Below are 26093 nucleotides of genomic sequence, written 5' to 3'. Positions count from 1 at the left end.
TCCTGTCTGGAGTTGAACATTGATAAAGGTTTCCTTTCCACTTCAGCGTTCCTAGCAGAGGGTTTCCAGGAAGCAGGAAACCATCTTGAATAAAAAGGGTGTCTAGAAAATCTTATATATTATACCATCATTATACTACAATAAGATGGTAGAATCTCAGAAACCTTTGATTGAATATCAGAATATGCATATAATAACAACAGAACAATACCAAAAAGTTCGGCATTTTAAAATTGCTATATGAATTTAAATATTTTTTCCACATTGAGTTACTAAAGCCTTTTACAGATTCATTGAAATGTTTCATGACCTATAACATTTGAAATAGTGCCCGATTTACAACGGTACCTCTTTAAAATTTATCTAAGCATACACGGGAAAAGTTTGTTTCTTAAACCCCAATTAGATTTTTTATTTTTAAAATGGAAACCCAAAGATATTAGAGTTTTTCTCAGATAAAGGCTCAAAGAGAACCGATGTTAATCGGGCAAGCCGATCTAAAAATGAAGAGACACATTAAGTTACGTCTACAGTCCTTTTAAAGAGGAAAAGTACATCCGGACAGAGGAGCTACTGGACTGAATCCGTTGTATCGAATTCTACGTTAGGACAGCAAAGAAATTGGACAGAATTCGGTGTATCGAATCCGACCTCCGGACAGAAGAGCGACTGGACAGAATTTGTTGTATTGAATCCTAACGCCGGACAGAAGAGCGACTGGACAGAATCCGTTGTATCGGATCCTACCTCCGGACAGAAGACCGATTGAAAACAATCCGTTGTAATGAATCCTACCTCCGGACAGAGAAGCGACTGGAAAGAATCCATTGTATTGAATCCTAACTCCAAACAAAAGAGCGACTGGACAGAATCCGTTGATTGAATCCTACCTCCGGATAGAAGAGCGACTGGACAGAATCCGTTGTATTGAATCCTACCTCCGGACAGAAGAGCGACTGGACAGAATCCGTTGTATTGAATCCTACCTCCGGACAGAAAAGCGACTGGACAGAATCCATTGTATTGAATCCTACCTCCAGAAGAGCGACTGGACAGAATCCGTTGTATTGAATCCTACCTCCGGACAGAAGAGCGACTGGACAGAATCCGTTGTATTGAATCCTACCTACGGATAGAAGAGTAACTGGACAGAATCCGTTGTATTGAATCCTACCTCCGAACAGAAGAGCAACTGAACAGAATCCGTTGTATTGAATCCTACCTCCGGACAGAATCTGTTGTAATGAATCTTACCTCCAGACAGAAGAGCGACTAGATAGAATCCGTTGTATTGAATCCTACCTGTGGACAGAAGAGCGACTGGACAAAATCCGCTGTATTGGATCCTACCTCCGGACAGAAGAGCGACTGGACAGAATCCGTTGATTGAATCCTACCTCCGGACAGAAGAGCGACTGGACAGAATCCGTTGTATTGAATCCTACCTCCGGAAAGAAGAGCGACTGGACAGAATCCGTTGATTGAATCCTACCTCCGAACAGAAGAGCGACTGGACAGAATCCGTTGTATTGAATCCTACCTCCGGACAGAAGAGCGACTGGACAGAATCCGTTGTATTGAATCTTCATCCTGTCATAATCCCTCGCATCCCCTAATAAAACTTATGGGTTGGATTTATAATAATAATGTTATATGATTTATAAAATTTTAAAAAGTATTTGTGTATGTTTGCAGAAAAACAAATGTATTTTAGAAGTACATTTATTGCGTCTAGATAAAAATACATAATGAATAACATTTTTTTAAAAGGAGAGGAAGATCAACAGATCTTCTCTGGTTCCAGAATCCGACACTTCTGATTTCATCCCCTACAGTGTATAATTTAATAATATATATAGCTTAGTACTGTCTATAATGTGAATTAAAAGTTACATACGTATACTACCCAATACTCCTAGATAATTTATAGTTACATACTTTTACTACCCAATACTCCTAGATAATTAATAGTTACATACGTATACTACACCATACTCCTAGAATTAATAGTTACATGTGTATATTACCCCATACTCCTAGATAATTAATAGATACATGCGTATACTACCCAATACTCCTAGATAATTAATAGTTACATGAGTATACTACCCCATACTCCTAGATAATTAATAGTTACATGCGTATACTACCCCATACTCCTAGATAATTAATAGTTATATACGTATACTACCCCATACTCCTAGATAATTAATAGTTACATGCGTATACTACCCAATACTTCTAGATAAAACAGTCGACCCTTTTTAATCAAGCTTCCGATAACCTATATAAATTGAGTTTTTACGCCCTTTAAAAAATTGTCTACGAGGTTTTCCATACCTAGTTACATTATAGCTAGCTAGCTGTATTTGTATGTAGTCCTGTATGGTGATAACTAAAAAGTTTTTATTAAATTTTTAACGTTTTTTAAAAGGTTTCACGCAAATTTAAGAGTTCTAATAAATATCAAAATTGTTTACTCGGGACATTGTAAAGCATATATCTATTTCAGTGGTTCCGTTTAAAAGTGAAGAAAAAAACAATAACTACAGCTTTCTCGCCTACTAAAATTGTCGTTTTATTTATGTAATAAAATAAGACATTCGTATAAATGTTCCCTCTGGCTGGCCAAACGGCTGGAACGAATGGGCTGACATTTTTAGTGGACACTTATCGGAAGCCTGGGGGTGAAAAAGGCTCAAAAAATTTTTCACATTTTTTCCCATCTTGTTCTCAAAATTAGATTTTTTTCCATGAACACGCCTGGCCCTTCAGCTTGTTGTCCTCTAAATTGTGTCTATCAGGGGCAATGTCAAGAAAAAGCTGGTCGTCGACTAAAAATATTTTGCTCTAAAATGCCGTTTAAAGTAGGCCTCATAATCGAAAATGTGCTCGGTTAATGCAGGCATTGAACCTGTGGAAATAGTTGAAGTTACAATAAAACGACGTTTAGTAGGATGAAAAGCTTGAACACTTTATTCAGAGACACCCTGTACGAGTTAGTTGAATTATTATGTATCCATAATATATAACTTGTCTGAATTGGGCAATAGGGAAAATAGTAATGCTAAGTATGAAGTATGTGTACATAAATCAAATTATAGACACGTGTCTATTAAATGCATTAGCTAATACCTTTATTGCGTTCAATCCCGTAAATATAATCATATTATAGGATATCTATACTTAAAATCAATTATTTATATTTGCTCTAAGAAATAAGTTAAAACATTACTGGGCTTTTTGCGCCCATTTTCCATTTCAATTGTAATTGTGGCTTTATGTGTGAGCATCTTCTCTTTGTACAGTATAAAACAAACAAACAAGTTTGCGCATTTCAAAATGATTTTTTCGCGCATTTTCAAAATTTCACAAAAATAAAAACTTTTAAAACTCAAATTTTTGAAATTTTGGTCATTTATAAACCTTCTCTGGGGTCACGTGAGGTCCCACACGTAGGATAAAAACTGACAGACAAACAAACAGACAAGCTAAAGTATTTGCAAAGACGGTAAAATAGTAGAAGATAAGGCATTAGGAATTTATCCGAATAGTGTTTACGCTCTATACACTTTTATATGACATAATTGTTGGTGGTGGAAATGCTTAAAAAGTACTAAAATCTTTTTAAATTATAGAAAAGACGACATTCTATGGTTTCTTATTGAACCCGATTGAGGTGTCTGGTTTTGCGTATAAATCCCAATGCCTACTCTTTATATTACAAAGATCTTTGAGTATTTGTATAGATGCAGATGACCAGTATATTGTATAATGTATATTTAAAAGGACCGTTTACATTTATGAAACTTCTTAATAAAAACACATTGATTTTACGAATGAAATATAGTTTTTGTCCCTTGCTTCATGACAGATTTAATGCACCTAATTATTTTCCCATTGAATTAAACCATTACACCGAAAAAAACAAATGTAAATGACGTTTATGAGTCTTTTTGCTTCGCTTGGCACGGTATAAGGGAGTAAAGTAAACTTTTCCTTGTTTTACCTTTTTTATCTTTCTCTCAAATGATTTTTAAGAGTTTGAATTATTTATCTTTCAAACAGGCACCCTTCTTTGATTAAAGAGTTGCACGTCTAATACACAATGTTATTCTTGAAGCTTTGCCTGGTCAAGTATTAAATATGAGCTCTTGCTTTTTCCTTTGTTTTAAAAACTATTTATTGTCATTCGTTTCTTCCTGCAAATTCTTGCTTCAGAAACGATGGAGAAGAAACGACTTCACATATTAGTGATAAGATTACGGTTCTAAATGTAACGTGGTGAATCAGGCATGTCCCTTTAAATAGAGAAAGGTTACTTAAATTATGACCCCAGTCCTTTTAAATAAAAGAGGCGGTTCACATTTTTTACCGTTCTATAATTGTTACATGAAACTAGTACTTAGTGTTCTTCAAAAATCACGAGTCTTGCTAATTCTGAAGGTTTGATTGCTCACATGGTAAGATTTTTTAAACATCATTTTAAACGAAGAAAGTAATAAATGTCATATTTAAACTAATTTGTTTCTCAAGTACATATTTTCAATAAGAAATTATCGATGCAATTAATAGTAAAATTTTTAGTAGATTTCCTCAATTTCTTTAAATGTCGTCTTTGCAATGAAATTCAAGGTAATCTATGGGACAAGCTTTGGACAAGAAAAGAATATTACGTAAAGATTATATGATAACCCTTACGTTACGTTACGTATTCTAGATGATAAGAGATATTTTTTTTAAAAAGTTTAATAGCATAATCTTTATGTTATTACCGTTTTATTCTTATAAGTAAGTAAACCTAAATACTTATCCAACCTCATGATTTTTGAAGATCGATAGTTTGCGGTCTTATGTAGCAATTAGAACGAAATCACGTTTTTCGGTATCAAATTAATCCTGGTATTTTATTCAAGAATACTTCACTCTTAGTTTAGTTTTCCCTACCTAGCCAGTCACTCCCTTTAATAGATGTTATAAGACAGTTAGACCCATACAACTGTAGAATAGGTAGACGACTATAAGGCTCAAATTATGATTTTAAAATTGTCCCATGAACATAAAGAACATCAAATATGCAATATCAGTCCCATTTCATATAATAAATTGATTTTCAAGTTACTGACACCCCTTTTTCGTTTTCATGATCCAATTTTTTCGGGTTCCACTGTATAATACCTGGATAAATTACGCTGCAGACTAGAAAAACATAAACATTTTTTCATCATAAATATCTAGATATAAGAAAATAGTGGAATATCCAGATACAACTAGAAAATAGTAGTATATCCAGATACGACTAGAAAATAGTAGAATATCCAGATACAACTAGAAAATAGTGGAATATCCAGATACAACTAGAAAATAGTAGAATATCCAGATACAAACTAGAAAATAGTGGTATATCCAGATACATTAGAAAATAGTAGAATATCCAGATACAACTAGAAAATAGTAGAATATCCAGATACAACTAGAAAATAGTAGAATATCTAGATACAACTAAAAATAGTAGAATATCCAGATACAACTAGAAAATAGTGGAATATCCAGATACAACTAGAAAATAGTAGAATATCCAGATACAACTAGAAAATAGTAGAATATCCAGATACAATAGAAAATAGTAGAATATCCAGATACAATTAGAAAATAGTAGAATATCCAGATATAACTAAAATAGTAAAATATCCAGATACAACTAGAAAATAGTAAAATATCCAGATACAACTAGAAAATAGTAAAATATCCAGATACAACTAGAAAATAGTGGAAAATCTAGATACAACTAGAAAAAAGTGGTATATCCAGATAAAACTAGAAAATAGTAGAATATCCAGATACAACTAAAAAATAGTAGAATATCCAGATAAAACTAGAAAATAGTAGAATATCCAGATACAACTAGAAAAAAGTTGAATATCCAGATAAAACTAGAAAATAGTAGAATATCCAGATACAACTAGAAAATAGTAAAATATCCAGATACAACTAGAAAATAGTGGAATATCCAGATACAACTAGAAAATAGTGAAATATCCAGATACAACTAGAAAATAGTGGAATATCCAGATACAAATAGAAAATAGTGGAATATCTCAACTAAAGGGCGTATGCAGGGGCGGCAGGGGGTGCAGAGCCCCCCCCCCCCCAAAGAACTCAAAGATATCACACATAACAATATAATAAAATGTCGATATTTTTAAAAAATGTTTTTTCTGCTAGTTTTAAAGTAGTACTTGCAAGGTAATTGGACTATGGTCTAAACCTATATAAAGTAGAAATATTTAGGATACTTTTTTTAAACAACCATTTTGTTAAAAGTTTGTCAGAAGACGAAAATCATTACAATAATTTCTGTTTACCACTGTATTGATTGCCGATCAGTGTCTGATGTCTTACAAATATTCGTTGGAATTCAGTTCTGAGGAATTGTAATTGTGAAATGCCAATTCAAAATTATACATGTGCAAAATGTTGAAAATTGTCCGTTAACGTCGCTAATAAAATTGAGATCATTAAGTAACGGTAATTTTACAAACGGTAAATGCCGTTAACGGATCGAACGTTCCGTTCTTACCTTTAAAATTAATGGCTACCAAAATTTTTCTTTTTTAACGGTTGGAACTATAAACCGTTAACGAAACGGCTAGAAAAAGTTGGAACGTGCCCAGCCCTAGTAACACATGTTATTACATCCATTTTTCAAGATCTTTTTAAGCATATAAATTTTAGCCATGTAGCTTAATTAATAAAAACACTTATACACCATTTCTAATTTTTTGAAACACTGACCCGTCATTTTATTGTCCTCCGCCATACTCTTTGCATCCAAAAAAAAAAATTTGCTAAATTTGTTCACAACTATGAAGTTAAAAACGTAAAGAAGTATTAAAATTCTATAAATGCCGTTTTTGAGTTATTAAGAAAAAAAACACAAGGGGTGGAAAACAACTCCCCCCCCTTTCGTGATAGGGTTAAATCTATTTATTCCAGATATCTTTGCAATCTGATGAGGTAAACCCTTATTATTTCAAACTTAGGATAATTTTTTATAACAGAATTCATAGTTCAAAATATCTAAGGCCTACGACATTGAGTTGCGAAGATATAGGGATTAGAAAATCAGAGTTTGTGACAAAGACTTAATTCCTTTTTAAGTCCAAAGCTTAACATATTCCAACGTTTCTACATACTTCAACAAACATTTCTTAAATTGGAAATTTGGAAAATTGGAAACTTGCAGCAGAGACTTAATTTCTTTGAATCTTTAAAAAAATGAAATGAATGAAAATTCGAACTGAAAGGAAATTAGAGTTAGCTGTCGGGAATCCATCTCTGATTTGGTTGTTTTTTACGCAATTAGAATTGTAAAAATCCTGTCCCAAACAACCCATATAATTTGAATTTTACAAGAATTGTACACTTAAATTGACAACTTTAATCAATATGTCATTTATTGTATCGTACTGCAATTATTAGTATACTTTCACGTAAGTTATTGTTTACAACTTTTTTTTAAAAACTTGTATTCACCCTACAAGACATAATAATGTGAGATGTGATTCTGATAATGTTTCTACCATTTAATCTAAATCATCGTTTAAATTAAAAATGTTTATTCCTAGATTTTCTGACAGTCGATGCTCTGGATAATGGACACTCAGCCTTTCCTCGTCAGTCAGTAAATTCACACTCTAAACATTATATATAAACATTCTAAACATTGTTATCCTAAACAGTATGTAAACAATAAATATTTTGAACATTAAAAAAGCATTCTAAACATTATATAAATAATAAATATTCTGAACATTAAAAAAGCATTCTAAACATTATATAAACAATAAATATTCTGAACATTAAAAAAGCATTCTAAAATCTAAACATTATATTAACAATAAATATTCTGAACATTAAAAAAGCATTCTAAAATCTAAACATTATATTAACAATAAATATTCTGAACATTAAAAAACCATTCTAAACATTATATAAACAATAAATATTCTGGAAATTATTTGATATATTAAATCTATAATATTAATTAATCTTTACCGATCCAACAATCGTCCTAAACTACTAATTTTCTGATCCCTATATTTTATAGACTTTTGATATATTTAAAAACATGAATGCCTTTAGATTTTTAATTTTAAGATATCAATATTAGGTTGTAAATGTAAAATGTAAAATGAGAAAATTAAAATTATTTAAAACTACAGATATCCTGCAACCCAGAAATATCCCATTTAATGATTTCAAATAACATTTTTGTAAATTATATATTTTATATATGTTTTATATGTTATATACGATATATATATGTTATTTATGCTATATATGTTATATATGTTATATATGTTATATGACCAGTAATTTAGCGAACGAACAACGGAATTGAGTCATTCCTTACATCTAAACCTGATATTTCAAGCTTAATGGTTTAGCAGAATTCATTGTTTGAAATGTCTAAGGTCTACGACAATGAGTAACAAGGATAGGGATTAGAAAATTAGAATTTGCGACTCAATTACTTACCTGCGCCTAACTAAAGAAGTTTAAGGCTAAGCCGCTAGAAAAAACTGGCATCAAAGTATTTTTTAAGTTGAAAATATCGATTATTACATCATTTAATCATTGTTTATCCCCCCCCCCTTTAATTTGATATATTTTATTTAAAAAATATGACCTGTATTATTGGTTTGAGTTTATTAAGTGGAAGACAGTCCACACATTTTGTAAATTCTTGCAATCCCTTGAGCAAAAGTGAACATTTTATTACTCAACAAAAAATTGGGTTTTCTAATAGATTAATTAAATTCAAGCCGGAAGAAAAATAAGTCTGAAGTAAAAACACTATTGACTAATCAGGGTGAATTGCGTTCGGTTTCTTTTATCTAAATTCATTTGCGTTTTGGTTTTTAATTCACTAATCACGGTGGACTAGAGTGAATTTCAATAAGTACTGGCCCGACCCCCTAGTGACGCACAGCAAGTACCGGCCCGACCCCCTAGTGACGCACAGCAAGTACCGGCCCGACCCCCTAGTGACGCACAGCAAGTACCGGCCCGACCCTATCTTATTTCGGCTCTGTTTCAAATTTAAAGGCGCGGCCAGACTATTTACAATATACCTGGTCTATCACTATCATGGGTCTATTTCACCTACCCCACTAGCTTAATTGAGTGTGCAAACTTTAAACGAATGGCTTTCATTACTTTTTTAATTAAAACGCTTATGATTATATAAAACTATGATGGAGAAAAGACTATCAAATTATGAATAATAAGTCAAATTGGGATTGAAATTCATAGCTTGCTGAAAAACTAGGGAACAAAAAATATGAAAAAAAAACTATTTTATACCTGAGCAACAGAATTCAGCTTAGAGAGGAGAATCATTTCATCCTTGAACATATTGTTTTATACATAAGCTTTATATTTTATCTTATATTTAATTAACATATTTTAATTTTTTTTATATCATAATTAATAATATACAAACAATGCATATTTAAATATAAAATATATATATATATATATATGTATAAAATCATATAAAAGTATTTTATCTAAAGAAATATTAATGTAACATGAAATAATCCATTCTGAAATAAATTATATTTCCGCATATAATATCTTATTTTTTATTCTTAAACATTTTATATTTAATCCTAGTAAATTAAATATTTCTCCCGGCAACTTATGATATTTCACCAAATATCATATACTTGATTCTTTTAATGTATTGAAAGTATATTGGTACATTACAGTACCTATAGTAATAGCAGATACATTGTTTACATGCACTGCATGCACCATATATCTATGTATATATACCAGCAGTGCAGACCATATATCTGCTATAGATGCAATTTAGAGCAGGGCAGAATATACTCCAGCTCTGTATATGTATATATACCTGCAGTGCAGACCATATATCTGCTTTAGATGCAATAGAGTAGGGCAAAGTATACTTTAGCTCTACATATATATATATACCTGCAGTGCAGACCATATATCTGCTATAGATGCAATAGAGTAGGGCAAAGTATACTTTAGCTCTACATATATATATATACCTGCAGTGCAGACCATATATCTGCTAGATGTAGTAGAGTAGGGCAGAGTATACTCCAGCTTAATATATGTATATACCTGCAGTGCAGACCATACAATTGCATGATGTAGTAGAGCAGGGCATAGTCTACCCCAGCTCTATATATGTATATACCTGCAGTGCAGACCATATATCTGCTAAATGTAGTAGAGTAGGGCAGAGTATATTCCAGCTCTATATATATATACCTGCAGCACAGACCTTATATCTGATATATGTAGTGTAGTAGGGCAGAGTATACTTCGGCTCTATATATATATATATACCTGCAGTACAGACAATATATCTGCTAGATGTAGTATAAGCATGGCAGAGTATACTCCAGCTCTATATATGTATATACCTGCAGTGCAGACCATATATCTGCTAGATGTAGTAGAGCAGGGCATAGTATATTCCAGGTCTGCTGCTGTAAACTCCATGGCTGTCCACCAACCTATGGTTACCCAAAAAAGTTTGATTTGGGGCTATATTGAGGGAGGGGGGATAATGCGGCCATGAGCCCAGCAATATTCTGTTCGAACCCAGGTAGTTAGCAGAACCCTGCACGAACAGAATCCCGCGGAATCCTTTTCGAGACCAGCAAAAGACTGCTAAAAAACGTTTATTGTAAATGTAATTGACTTGAAAATAAAAAAATTCAAAAATGAAAACGTGAGGGAATAGTTTACATTCTCCTCTTAGCTTAAAAGTAGAAATCAATGCATTAAAACTCTTTTATTTTATGCAAAACTTTGTCTTATGAGATGTAACCAATACTTTAGATGAAATGATCTTAGTGGTGAATAGATGATATGTAAAATCTTGCATACAAATGTATTTTGCAACTTATTATTTATAATTCATCATGGTACACCATTCATACAAAAAATGTGTAGATGGTATATAATTCTACTATTTATAATTCTTTCATAATTAATAATATACTTTCTTTTGTATGAATGGTGTACTATAATGAATGATAAATAATGAGTTACAAAAAACATTTATAGATTTTACAGATCGCCTATATCATCACTGTGATTATTCCATCTAAAGTATTTGCTAAATCTAAGAATTCAAAGTTTAAAAGCATTGATTTTCTTTAAAACTAAGAGGACTATGTAACATATCCCCCCTTTTTCATTTTAAATTTGTTAAATTATCAATAAAAGTTTTTGTTATTTTTTCAGCAGTCTTTTGCTGGGACTTCGTGGGGTTCGGGCAGGGTTCTGCTTACTACCTGGGTTTGAACAGGATACTGCTGGGCTCATGGCCGCATGTCCCCCCAATCCCTCCTACTTTAGATGCTATTCAAATAAAGACACAATTATTTTTTTATTAGACAAAAAAGTTTCATTATATCACTTAAATATATGAAGTCTAAGTCTATTCAGATTTCCATTTAAACCTAAACATACAATATTACTGAAATTCTGGGAACTAGAACGAAGAAGAAGGTAAAATGTATGCGGTATAACTTTGTAACCTCGCAGCGTTTCTAGTATTGATATTACTGGTACAAGTAAGAGAAAAGCTAGTTTATCTGAGCTGAAAACTTTAGAATGAGATATCCTAATCACGATCGCTTAATCTTATTATATCTTAATCACTTTTAATTTTATTCTTATAATTCACTTTTTGGATATTTCTACTGTATATAGTATACGTTTGAAAACAATTGCAGATACAATGCTATATCGATTGGACTAATATCCGATTGAATTAAAGTCAGCTATTCAAAAGCCGGCTTTGATAGCATTTAAACAAACATAAATTTAATAAAGTTAATATAAAATTATTAAAAAACAGATTTTAGGGGTATTACTATTGTCATTTTGAACGTTAATAAAAAAAAACGTCTTAATAAAAATTAATCCAAAACTGACGTTCGTTCAATCGATGTTTAGTTCAATTTGATATGACGCCATCAACACCAGAAATCAAAACCTGTTTTTCAAAAATTAAAGAGTACATCTCAACATGACACGATGATTGGTTAAATTGTTAACTTTTTTCTTGGATATCGAATGAGTTTTAAAATAATCTTGGGTTTAGTAAAACCAGGAGTTTAAGCATTAATCTTGATATCCACCATTCTAAAGTTTTTAGCTCTGGTTAAATATTGGAAATTCAACACATTTAGTTCTTCTCAATAGTTCTTTAATAAAAGAATTTATGATAAAAAAACAGATAATCAATCTAACTTACAATTTACTTTATGATTGACGTGGACATATAGGGAAATAAATAAATATCTTTTTCTTTGTCAAAATAGTAATAGATCGGAATTAACACGATTTTGAGTAAAAAACTAAAAAAAAATTTGGGTATGAATGTTAAATTGTTAATTACTAAATGCATGTCTATAGGTTCTTACTGTCATCATACGGTAGGAAAATAGGTAATTGGCTAATTACCTTTACTCTTATATCTTGGAGAACAGAGAATAGATTTTCATCAAGAACACCCACGCGTTCTTCAATACTCTTTACATCCTCAAATATACTCTGTAAAAGGGAGTGTTCGCGTCACATCTAAATATATACTTTGCTTGTTTGCCTGTCTGTCCGTTTGTAATCAATGCACGCCAAAACTTTGTGTTGTTATACCTCACATGACCTCAGGGAAGGTTTATGGATGTTAAGAATTACAAAAAGCGGTCTGCAATCGTAAAATTATGAAAACCTACGAGAGCAAAATCGTAAATCCGCAAAAAAATATTTTTGTGTCATCGCAAAGAAAATGGTAAAATATTGAGAAGCAATAACAAGTTGAAATAGAAGATGGGCGGGAAGCCTTGTTTTCTATTAAGTGGAAATGTTTGAAATTGCTAAGAACGGAAAAGTTCAATAAAACTCACGGATTTCATAAAAATATGATCGATGAACGGTATTCTCGATCAGTTGCCTTCGAGGGAAGAGTCAAGTATTATGATATATTAACTACATTTGAATGACCTGAACAAATTTCGTAGTATAGGCAATAGTATATACTATATACAGTATTGTTTAAAGGATCAGTTATAAAGGAATTGAGTCTTTGCCACAAAGTCAAATTTTCAAATCCTAATATCTTTGCAACTAGATGGTTTAAGCCTTAAATATTTCAAAATTAGATTATTTGATCTACCAGAATTCATAGTTTGAAATATAAAAGGTCCACGACATTAGGTTGAAATATACAGGGTCTAGAAAATCGGAGTTTGTGGCAAAGACTCAACTCCTTTAATTGAATAATTTACGGTTTGAGTGGTAAAATGCAACTTCATATGGACTCCCAGCTTTTAACATTACGCTTTTTCACAATTTGCACCTTTTTGGAAGCTTAGTGAAAACGACATTTTTAACAAAATTTTGATTGTTAACAAGCTTTTTTAGAGTTACAAGTTTACGATTAGTCAAAGAAAAGCTTTTTAATTGATAGCTTCTCTAGACTTCTATGTCTCATTGTATTAATACTAGAAATTCAAGGCGCTTCGCGCCCTTCTTTCTAGCCTTAGAGGGCGCTTCGCGCCCATCTTCTAAATTAATTGTAAACATGTTCTCTTTGTGTACATCGTAAAACTAAACAAAAATAATTCGCGGATTTTTACAAAAAATTTCGCGGATTTTCAAAATTTTAAAAAATTTAATGACGATCGAATTTTGATAGAGACAAATATTTGAAATTTTGATGATTCATAAACCTTCCCTGGGCTCCCTAGATGTCCCACAAAAAATTTGGGCCCGATCGGTTCAGCCGTTTTGACGTTTATTGGATACAAACAAACAAACAGACAAACAAACAGACAGACAAACAAGCCAAATTTATATATAGATAATCTCCTACCCGTGTAGATAAAAGTAAAATCATTGGCAATTGAGTCCTAATTTAATACGGATTCAGCCTAATTTTCCCTTTAACCACAGTTAGCAAAAGGGACTTATGTACTCGGTTTGAAATATTAAATTATGTCCGCGTGTAAACATGATCATAATGTTAATTATTGAATAATATTCAACTGGATGCATGGCTGGATGCAGGGATGAGAAATGAAGAAATTACGCACCTTCTAAAGCATTGTGAATTAAAGGATCTACGAAAAATGGAGAGAAAATACTGAGATACCAAATAGTTAAATAAAATTACATTTAGTTAAAAGAACTTTGTTGCAACGATCGTTTTTGGATCGTTATTAGTTTTTTAGGAAATATAGGGTGCCCAGTGTGTAGCGGACCCAGCACATTTTATCGAATACTAATATGTTAATACTAGATACATGTTAATGTTGAAAAATACTAATATGTTAATACTAGATATATGTTAATGCATCGAATACTAATATGTTAATACTAGATACATGTTAATGTTGAAAAAAAAAACAAGCTTTTATTGATTCTTAATTATCCATTATCTTTACACGGGCTTATTAATTCATTAAGTCATTAATTGCATTTATTCATTACCAACACCCTCATTTCTGATAAAAGAACATAAATAAAAGTCATAGATTAATTACAATACAGATAGAACACTAGATGTCGTCTCTTCAGGATATAGGGTTTTTTCGTTCCCAATAACTCTGAGGCAGAAGCCCAAAGGAGTCACGCGCATGATCTGTCTTGTAATTCAACTCGGATTGCGCGTAACTCCTTTGGGAATCTGCCTCAGGGTTATTGTGAACGAATTAACCCCTAAATCTTGAAATACGAATTAAAGTGTTCTATCTGTATTGTTATTGATCTATGATATAAATAATAAAAAAGTCCTTACAAGAAGCACAAAAAATGGAGAGAAAATTCTTGAAATATTTATCTGATCAATTGTATTGAAGATATTGTCGTTTTTCTAGGATTAAAAGTTTTAATTCTTAAAGTATTTATGTTTCTGCAGTAGAAAACGCAATTCTAAATTTAGCAGAGAAGCAACAATTAAAAATTACCAGTTTTCAAAATTATAAATTTTGGCCTTTTAGTCCTCGATCTAATTTCAAAAACTTTTTTTTTCTTAACAAATATTCTTAATGACCAATGACATTATTATCTTTTTTATTATTATTGATTTATCTAATTGAGACTTGATAAGACAAAGCTTTTAAGGAAACTGTTGTAAATCGGGCACTGCCTTCTTTTCACTTGAAATTACGCTTTAGTTTCCTTTCATATTTATTTTTAAACAATCAGAAAGCCTTCACTTTCGAACCGTTTTCATCCATCGACTGTGTTTAATAGATAATCTATACATTTCTTGTTACAACGATATGTTTTTAAATGTTTGCTGGGTTTATTGGATTCTGAAGTTTTCTCTAAAATACTGCACTTTCAGCTCAAATTAGTTAACTAGCCGGTCACCCCCTTTAAATACCTGAATGAAGATGTGTGTGTACGCTATAAACTGTCTGATGATAGCTACTGCCCACTTCATCTAGAAAAAGGATATAAGAATATAAATAAGAATATAAGGTTGGATAGGTTCTAGAACTCTGCACAGTGATCCATAGGTTCTAGAACTCTGCACAGTGATCCAAAGGTTCTAGAACTCTGCACAGTGATACAAAGGTTCAAGAACTCTGCACAGTGATCCAAAGGTTCAAGAACTCTGCACAGTGATCCAAAGGTTCTAGAACTCTGCACAGTGATACAAAGGTTCAAGAACTCTGCACATTAATCCAAAGGTTCAAGAACTCTGCACCGTGATCCAAAGGTTGTAAGATCTCACTCAAAATTGATGAGAACTTTTCCAATCAATTTTAAAACAGGAAAACCAAAAGCAAGTGTTGTATAGTTTTTAAAAGGACATGTCAAGGGTTACAAAAATGTATTGGTGAGTTAGTAAGGTAATATTAAAGGCCAAGGGGTTCAAAGTTGACCTAATGTTGAAACTTATGCAACTATTCATGCAGACAGTTAAACCCTAAATATGCCATACATCGAAATAATTTATCAAATGTCGTCTTGACAATTTTTCAATGGGTGTTATACTACGAAACTGGTATGTTTGATCAAGAACGAAACTGGTCTGTTTGATCAAGAACGAAATTGGTCTGTTTGATCAAGAACGAAATTGGTCTGTTTGATCAAGAACGACGAAACTGGTCTGTTTGATCAAGAACGGAACTTGTCTGTTTGATCAAGAACGAAATTGGTCTGTTTGATCAAGAACGAAACTGGTCTGATTGATAGCGTTTAAGAAAATCGAACAATGGTTTTCTAAACGATCGTTGTCAAAAATGTAGAAACAAAATTTTTGGAATGAAAACGATCGTTTTGGAATAAAAACGACATATATATAATATTTGAATGAAAAATAAAAACCTCTCTTCGAACTACAAAATTTGTTTAATAAAATTTAATCTAAAACGATCGTTTGTTTTTGCTTCAGAGCTATAATTTTGTCCTGACGTTTTTTGTCAACAACAATTCGTTTTTTCAATAAATGACTGTTAGTTAGTTTTGAAAAATCAAAAACGAAACTAAGAATGATCGTTTTTCCGATAGTTTTTGAAAGCGATGCCAAATTCCCTTTATTTTCTTTTTTGACCTTGTTCTATTCAGTATTTAAGATAATCAGGACAATACTATATGAACAAAATACAAAACATGACAATAGGTTCTTGATTTGATCGTTCTGATTGAATACCATTGTTGGAAAATAAGTTTTCAAACCTAAAGGAACTGTAGACGTAGTCCCATGTGACTCTTCATGAGTTATATGTGAATGTTTACCAGGTGAAAGTCCTTCTATCACCTGGTAAAAGTCCTTCTTTTACCTGGTAAACATCCTTATTTTATCTCGTAAACGCCCTACTTTCACCTGGTAAACGTCCTTCTTTCACCCGGTAAACGCCCTAATTTCACCTTGCAAAAGTCCATATTTCCCCTGGTAAACATCCATATTTTATCTTGTTAACGTCCTACTTTCACCTGGTAAAAGTCCTTCTATCACCCGGTAAACGCCCTAATTTCACCTGGTAAAAGTCCATCTTTCACCTGGTAAACGCCCTTCTTTCACTTGGTAAAACTCCATCTTTCACCTAGTAAACATCTTTATTTTACCTCGTAAACGCCCTACTTTACCCTGGTGTACGTCCTTCGTTCACCCGGTAAACGCCTTACTCTCACCTGGTAAAAGTCCATCTTCACCTGGCTATAAACATCCTCCTTTCACCTAGTTAACATCCTTCTTTCCCCTGGTAAACGTCCATCTTTCACAAAGTAAAAGTATTTCTTTCATCTGGTAAAAGTTCTTCTTTCACCTGGTAAACGTCCTTATTTTACCAGGTGAAAGTCCTTTTTACCCTGGTAAACATCCATCTTTCATCTGGTAAACGTCCTGTTTTTACCGGGTAAGCGCCCTTCTATTACCTGATGAATGTCCTTCTTTGATGCAAATTCTTCAGCTGTAGTGTACAGTAATGCTTCAGTGATTCCTGTTATTGTACTGCATTTATCCTTCGCTTGATCCAGCAAATTCATAAGGTATCTGCAAAATAAATATGTGAGTAATAAGCATAGTACTTTGGCTGATTTTTCTGTGTTTATTGGCAAGAGTTAAAAGTCCACATGTTTTCTAGCTAAATGTTATCAAAACTTTTAAACAGATTTACCCAATAAAGATGAGACATCGGAATGTATATGATCTTTTTCTTACTTTACGTAACTCCCTCTGTAGGTAGATTTTATATATTTTATTTCAGGGCCATGAAAGTTTCATTGTGTGACAAACCCTAAACTTGAACGTTGCAGGTTTCAATTTTTAGCATTTAATCCATTTTTCAACTTTTTCAATTTATTTAATGCTTAAGCAGACAAAACTTTGACAAAGTTAGAATTCAGTTATATTTTACCTGTTGGTGGTTTCTGTTGAATCGGATAATATCGCAGGTAACGGTTTTATTCCAGCCCCTCCTCTTCCCATATCCCACTCAAACAAAATAAATCAGAGGAATACAAAATGTACATTCTCTCAAGCACATTTTTTCAGCATTTTCTCTTTTACTTTTACAAGCTGATTATAGTTGTAAAATGTACATGGCATAGGAATACTAAAATGTAAAAGAAAGTTAGGGATTAACCCAAAGACCAGGGTATTGCGAAATCGATCCAGATCCCAGTCTTGAAAGTTGATGCACAATTGTATCGTTGCCTGTGTAAACATACATAACAGTTTCGTTTGCCATAGTCAAACTTTCTATAATTACACATGCCATAAATTGCATTTGCTTCAACTTACACCTGGCATGATTGTTATTACATTTTACAGTCTATACATATATAGAATTCATTTTTTTTCAATGACCCCCTGGTTTATCCTGGCCTAGCTGAAGCGCTAGACACCCTAGTCTATTGTGAAAAATGTAATTTAGAATAATAATGGAAAAATAATTGATTCTACTTTGATGATTTCTCCAAATTTTCGATTATTGAAAATTAATAAGAAAAAATACTAATATCAGACAATCCTAAATTATTCTTGTAAATTAGATAAATCATTATTCAGATAGGTCACGACAGGTCAGGACTGACCACGTGTTTTTATAAATAAATCATATATCGAAAATTCTTTCAAAAAGTTCACATAAGGTTTGTTCCAAATTAATTCAATCAAATTGGCTATAGCCGTTATTTGAAGTAACTCATATCACAGTTATGATCACAGATATAACCCAATCTATCCAAAATCAAAATCTGACCAAATTCTTAAGTAGATGTACTTTCAGATAGCTCTATACATTCATTAAGTGACATGTCACAATGAGACACTTTAAACCTTTAGACTGTTGAAAATTAATCCGAAATCTATGATTTTTATTGTAATTGTAAGAAAGAGATTACGGATTTCTTGCCAAGGAAACAACTAAGGAATTTTTGAGAATTTAACACTTTTGGAACTAAACAAACAATGATATCTTCCACATTATGAATGCGAGAAAGACTTTAAAAGTCCTGTTGTAAATCTGTTTTAAACAGTGTGTCACTCGAAATTACAACGCTAGTCCCGTCGAACAAAAGTTGATTTTAAAACTTTTATAAATTTCCTACAATATCATTGTTGACAATAAATAATCAATAATTAATCAAAACAACTATTTTTCTTTTTCAATAAATGGGGCCATAACGCAGATATTTTGTGAATCTTGGGATCAAGCATTAAGTTTCATCATATGAGATCTATAGATTAATTAAATTCCTCCTCGATATCCCGTCTGCTATTGAGGGATCAAATTTAAAAGTGCTCACACTGGATATCGAGACTAACAACCTCATATCATTGTACAATACACATATTTAATTATTAGTAAATAATCAGGAGCTAGGGAAATAGAGGTCTGGCAAATCTTATTTTTATATATTATTATTTCATTATTCGTTATCTTCGATCATGCTTCTCCTTTTTTAAAGAAATTTCCATGATGTTTATATCTTTGAGACAGTGTTCGCTAAAACAAATCAATTCTGCCGCGCATTAAATTATATAAAGTTCAAGGTTTAAATTTTGATTAAAGAAAACGGGTTTACGTCATTTATGTTTCTTTAATCTTTACAGATATAATTGTTCCAATCTGTTGCAACTTTGTGCAACTTATATCTTTCTAATTTTTCGTTAACTTTCCCTTTAAATAAACGATTCTATTCTGCCTAAACTAATCTAGGTATTAGATGCACTTCCCTTGGATGGTTTGTGGAATTCTCCATTACTAATTAGTAATTATTGAGTTCTCATTTGTGAACTAATTATTTGAAAACAATTATCTTCTACATTGAATCTGATGACAGGACAGGGAAGGTGGAGTAGACATTTTAAAATAACCTTTATGAAGTAACCCCTTCCAACAACACTAATGTCGATAAATTCATATAGCAGACGAAAGAATGAGGTCATAAAAAGGTCCATTTAGTGTATAGCGCCGAACTAGGAATTTATCTCTAATTGGATAATGAGATAGATAAAAAGATAGATGTTACCGCTATGCAATTTCTATTGGTTCAGAATAGACACCTAACAGATGACTGAACCCTGATTGGATCAGGCACTAATGGACTCGTCATACAGGAGTGACGTAAACATTATACAGATCGGGATGGCCATCGATTTTGCAAACTTATTTATTAAAGACAGTTTTTCGTTATTTAAATCGTTTTGGTTTTGTTTGGACAAAGAAAAACCATGGCTTTGTGTACAGAAATCGTTTAAGAATGATTTTTAAATGTTTTGAAATTTTCAAAAAAAAATTTTAGGTTTGATAATTTCTTCTTCATGATCGAAATGTTCAAACCGAATTCTGAAAAAGTTGCCTCTACTGATACTTTACATTTTGCATATTTATATGCATACGGTTACCTGATAAATTCTAAATCCTTTCATTAGATTGGACAACTGACGAATCCTAGTTCGTTTATCAATTCTAAATATATTTCAGGTTAAGTTGTGTCTTTCTTTAAAGGGACTGTATACGCAATTTTAAGAGACTTTCCTCTCTCATAGAGTGGCATATTAAATTACATGTGCTACCCTTAATTTATTCAAAGATGAATGAGCAATCTACGTTGATCTTTTTGAAAATTAATTGTTAGCAATTTCGACTTTTCTATGAATATTACAGAAACAATAGAGAGTTTGTTGTCAGAAATAATATATTTTTCAACAAGTAAAACACCTATTTTGTCATCATTATTGATAAGATAAGGGGTGAATTGTGAAGAGGCATTACTCTCTTTTAAAAAATGGACTCTCGAAATTATAACGTCAGTTTCATTAGATCTCAACCCAATTTAGATGAACCTTAACCGAATTATACATTTCAGGGGGTGGTCTTAGTCCTGATATACCCCCTCTGAGGGAATTTAATTATTTATATTGTAATTTTTTAATTTATCTGCATCGTTTAAAAAAGGAATTGAGTCTTCGCCACAAACTGAAACTTTCTAATCCCTGTATCTTTGCAACCTGATGGCATAAACCTTTGACATTTCAAACTTGGATTATTTTATCTAGAATTCATAGTTTGAAATATCTATGAAGTTTGGATATGAAGATATAGGGATTAGAAAATCATTTATGGCAAAGACTCAATTCCTTTACCTTGCGAGGAGTTGAAAGTTGGGCAACTGGGTTTCTGGGAAAAGCGTCTGCAGACATCGATACGATTCCGTAAACACTGATCTGTAAGCATATGTTTATTTATATACTAGAAATCCTCGTGAGACATGAAACATTCTTTTTTAGTATAATTCATTGTGTAAGAAAATGTGAGGCGTAAAAACTAAAATAGATATATAATATAAATAAAGGAATATAATATAATATTGATATAGTTTTCTAGTCTGTTTGTTTGTATCCAATAAACGGAAAACCGATTTTACCCACATTTTCTGTCACATGATACCATGTATGTAAAAGGCCCATCGAATTGTTATCAAATATTCTGGAAAGGAATTCAGTCTTTACAACAAACTCTGATTTTCAATACCTTCTTCTTTGCTATCCAATGTCGTAGATATTTCAAACTAAGTATTTGAAATATAGAAAGTTTACACCATCAGGTGGCTAAGATAAAGTGATAACAAAATTTAGGTTTGTGGCGAAGGTAATAAAAAATGCACAGAAAAAGTGCAAAAAAGTAAATAATTATTTTGAGAAAAAGGAGAAAAAGCCTGTAACGATGTATTGCTATTATTTTTACTTTTTTGCAGACTTAATAAGGTGGTGGTGGTTCTGCTTCATTTTCGCATTTGGACTTACTAAAGGCATTTGGCAGAATCATATTTAAACTTTGAATGGTCTAAACTTTAGTGGTTTCTTTAAAGGGACTGTTAAGGTAAACTGCAAGGTCTAAAAATTCTAGGCGTTGATCGTGACCAATAATATTTCTATCTGATGTCTCTGTCTCGAGAAATTAAATAAAACCATGTCCCAACAATACAAAAACACATTACATATATCAGTAATCTGGTAGATGGTCTAGTGGAAATTCTGTCGGACTTCAAAAGATACGGTTAAGTCCTTTCTTAAAATACACTTAATCAACATTCTTCACAAGAGAGGTGATAGTATTTTATAGTTCAGTAATAATAATCAATATATTATTTATCCAAGAATTCGTATCTCTCACCCACAAATTCAAAATGCAGTAATTATTTCTGAAGTTGCATAAAACTATAAAATGGAATATGATTAGTCTAACACAAAAAAATATGAAGATTTCAAGCTATATTTCTTTGCATTGAATTTGAGTCTAATTGCGTTGAAGCTTTCAAAACTTTATTTATATGCGATGCAAGGGGCATGGCCTTGTGACAATTAAAAGTCGGGTCGGTATCAGAAGGTGATTCATGATGCATATCATTGGTATTAAGGGATTTGCAATTACGGTGGGGGGAGGGGGGAGGGGATTGGTCCAAAATTTAGAATGCGCCATAAAAATAAACACGCAGCAATTTCAAAATTGACATTTTTGAATTGGTTTGAAGTTAAAATTGAAAAGTATATTTTAACAACTTGTTGAAATTACGTCTAGTCGATCACGTTGAAAACAACTCACGTTTTATGTTTAAGTATCACGACTCAATAATTCTTTTGAAAATTCTGATCTATTGATTTCGTTGAAATTGTTGCTTTTCAAATTATGTGAAGATAAATAACATTCTTGGAATATTTTACAGATATTTTCAGCTAGAATATAATAAACAACATAACCTGTCTGTTGGGTTTCCTAGACCAGTTCTTAGAATAATAAGATTCACCATCTCACTAAAATATATTCTTAATTTTAATAATTTATTTTATTTAAATTTTACAATATTTTTAAATATTTATATGATATCAGATGGAAATATTTTGAGATTTCTATATTTCTTGTACTAAAATATATTCTTAATTTTAATAATTTATTTTATTTAAATTTTACAATATTTTTAAATATTCATATGATATCAGATGGAAATATTTTTAGATTTCTTTATTTCTTGTTCTTTATTTTTTTCTTGTTGGTCCATCCTTCAATCATACTTCAGCTAATTTTGAAAATAAAAAGAAAACATTTTGTTGGATGTCCTTGTAGTTCAAGTGTTCAAAGTTTATATTAATTTTATTGATGAGTGTTCAAAGTTCATATTAATTTTATTAATGAGTGTTCAAAGTTTATATTAATTTTATTGATGAGTGTTCAAAGTTTATATTACTTTTATGACATACCCCTCCATCAATTAAGAGTGACTTGAAATAACGTTTACAGTCCCTTTAAATAATTTATTCTCGTGATAATAAAACATCTGGCAGAGCCATCATATTTAATAAAACCAAATTGTAGATCATCACATTTTAAAATCATATCTTTGCAATCTGCTAATTAAAACCTTTAATATTTCTCAAACTTGGATTATTTGAACTAGCAGAATTTATAATTTAAAATATATCAGGTTCTTGACACTGGATTGCAAAAATATAGGGATTAGACAATTAGAGTTTGTTGCAAAGACTCAAATCCTTTTAAAAACCATTGGCACATGGCCCTGCCTCATGTTAAATTGCAATTCATCAGTCGTCAAATTAAGCCCAAGACAAAAATTAAGTTAAGAAAAAATATTAAAGGCAACTGATTACTCATCTCAAAGCCAAGTTACAATATTAAAAAAAAATGTTTTGCATTTTTTAACTTTATATATATTTATTGTTTGATAGTCATGATGTATATTTTAAATATAAACACATTAAGTGTGCACATGAAGAACAAACTTAATGGATTTACACTAAGTAAAGTAAACATGTTTCTAATGAATATGCATTTGTTTTATATCTATAATATTTAGTTATTTCAAGGTTTTGCTATTTGACTCAAGGTTAACATAATTTACAGAATGTATAAACCTTGGCACAATTTTCAAACGAATAATTATGCATTTTATAAATTTATGTAAATTGTAACTGTACTATACAAGCTTGTACATATCCGATCATTTGCTCCCATGGTTAGGGTGTGCACAAATATTTCACTTTGAATCCTCTTAATCTCGTTCTTATAGATCCCTTTAATATTCTCTCTCTAGATATTTCTCGGAGTATATATGTATGGGATTTATCAGCTTCATAGTTTATTTGTTAAATTCATCTGTATATAGGGTTATTCTTGTTTTAATCAGTTCCTTTGGGTATTCGGAAAGACCCCAATTCAGCGAGGAAAAGTATACTGGTCCTCTGTCCATCCAGGATGGTCCTGAGCATGTCTAGCTCCTTCAATGCTCCTGATGGACCAATATGTGGTAAGACAGCCAGAGTAAGGAAAAGGTCCATATCGTTATAATCTCTAATCCTCAAGAGCAGCAATTGTTCTCGTCTAGTCCTTAGATATTTCAAATAAATTATCCTTTAAAGGTTCTGTAAGGCCGTCATCAAGCTGCTCCTGTTCAGGATCCATCGGAGCAGCTTCCTAGCCTCAGACATCGCATTCAACTGCTCTGGTTCAGGATCTCTGAACTCAAATATCTTGTTTGGATACTCCAGGTCAGGACGTATCTGAGCAGCTTCCTAGCCTCCCAACATCTCATTCAGCTGCTCTGGTTCAGGATCTCTAAACTAAAATTCTTTGATCAGCAGTTCCTGAGTAGGATCTCTCTGAGAAGCTGCCACAAACTCAAATAGATCCTCTAGTTCTATATCTGGGCGAGGAGTCCTGGGATTTGCTGATCCAGTAGAGGATATATCATCCTTCAACCAAGGCAGCAATAGCTTGCAGTTGATCCACAAAAGCTTCTATATCTTCTGATTCATTGGCTGCTTCTAGATTTATCCGCGCATGCTCATGAAGTTAAGGGACTCTCTAGGGTTGGAGAACAAAATGGAGGAGTTCTGGAGAATCTCTCAGGAGTTCTTCCAACTTTAAATCTGAGTCTGTGGCTTCTACAACTGGTTTGTGAAGAACTGTCTGTAAAGAGCAGCTTCTCCCAGGTATGAAGCCAGATCCCTTTATCTGTAAACCTCCTGGTTTCTCAGTCATGTCTGGAGGATGATAGATCGCATCCTAATAGATCCCTATGATCTCTTCTTCACCTGGGGTCATTGGTCTATTCTGGTATTCTAGCTGCTCTGGATCACAAACAAGATCAGGTCCTTGCATATAATCCTCTGGAGAGTATAGAGCAGCCTCTGATGCGCCGCGCTGGCTGGATAATCTAGTTCTCCTCTGTACAAATACTCTAGCTGTTATATATCTCCAGTGTCTCTGTTCAAAGAGACAGCTGATAAATATATCCTGCTCTGTGGTTTGACTGGCTGGTCTGTAGTCCTATATACCCTAGCAGCTCTATATCTCCAGTGCCTCTTTCTACAGAACCAGCTCGAGAATATAGAGCTTCATCTGATACATCTTGGTCCGTAGTTGGACTAGCTGGTACGGTTACAATCGGAGCAGTACCAGAAACCAGTGGAGACAAATCTCTTGGTGATGCTGATGAATCTATTGGTTCACACTCAAGTATAATGATGGGGAAGGAGGCTGGTGTCCTCTTAAGCATGATAAAGATACATCAGTCCAATAGCTGTCCAAACGTGCAGGTCCCCAGGCCTTATTTGAATAAAGGGAGCTAGCTCTAACGTATATCCTGCATAAGATTCCCGGGTACACTGCCTCTATTTTCCAGGTTCTCTACTCTGCTATGATTCAGAGAAAGGGATGATGGGTTTTAGTATCAGTAATCATACTCCAAATATTACACTGTTCGTCCTATCTGTACAAATTCGACCTTGCTGTGCGTCCTACATATCCGAATATTCTGTGCGTCCTACCTGTACATATCCGATCTTACAGTGCGTCCTACCTGTACATATCTAATCTTGTTGTACACTGTACATATCTGATCTAGTTGTTGCGTCCTTACTGTACCTGTACATATCTGATCTTGTTGTTGCGTCCTTACTGTACCTTTACATATCTGATCTAGTTGTTGCGTTCTAACTGTACCTGTACATATCTGATCTAGTTGTTGCGTCCTTACTGTACCTGTACATATCTGAT

At 32.4% G+C, this 26093-nt stretch overlaps 3 long non-coding RNA genes across 3 annotated transcripts; all 3 read right to left on the bottom strand.

The window, feature by feature from the left end:
• On the bottom strand, positions 1–5191 carry LOC111718381 (uncharacterized). Its single transcript, XR_002769037.1, has 3 exons — positions 5179–5191; positions 1541–1612; positions 1–84 (listed from the first exon to the last, which is right to left on the bottom strand). It is a non-coding gene; the product is annotated as an uncharacterized LOC111718381 (long non-coding RNA).
• Positions 5192–7560: 2369 nt separating this feature from the next.
• LOC111718367 (uncharacterized) lies at positions 7561–12608 on the bottom strand. The gene is made up of 5 exons (XR_002769034.1): positions 12523–12608; positions 10467–10559; positions 9370–9411; positions 8693–8758; positions 7561–7697 (listed from the first exon to the last, which is right to left on the bottom strand). It is a non-coding gene; the product is annotated as an uncharacterized LOC111718367 (long non-coding RNA).
• A 7817-nt stretch (positions 12609–20425) lies between these two features.
• On the bottom strand, positions 20426–22836 carry LOC111718371 (uncharacterized). The gene is made up of 3 exons (XR_002769036.1): positions 22781–22836; positions 21167–21247; positions 20426–20489 (listed from the first exon to the last, which is right to left on the bottom strand). It is a non-coding gene; the product is annotated as an uncharacterized LOC111718371 (long non-coding RNA).
• Between the last annotated feature and the right edge of the window lie 3257 nt (positions 22837–26093).

This window comes from Eurytemora carolleeae, unplaced genomic scaffold, assembly GCF_000591075.1.
Source record: "Eurytemora carolleeae unplaced genomic scaffold, Eaff_2.0 scaffold106, whole genome shotgun sequence".
Classification (NCBI taxonomy): domain Eukaryota; kingdom Metazoa; phylum Arthropoda; class Copepoda; order Calanoida; family Temoridae; genus Eurytemora; species Eurytemora carolleeae.
Note: the sequence above shows the minus strand (reverse complement) of the source record. Positions and strands in the feature narration are given on the sequence as shown.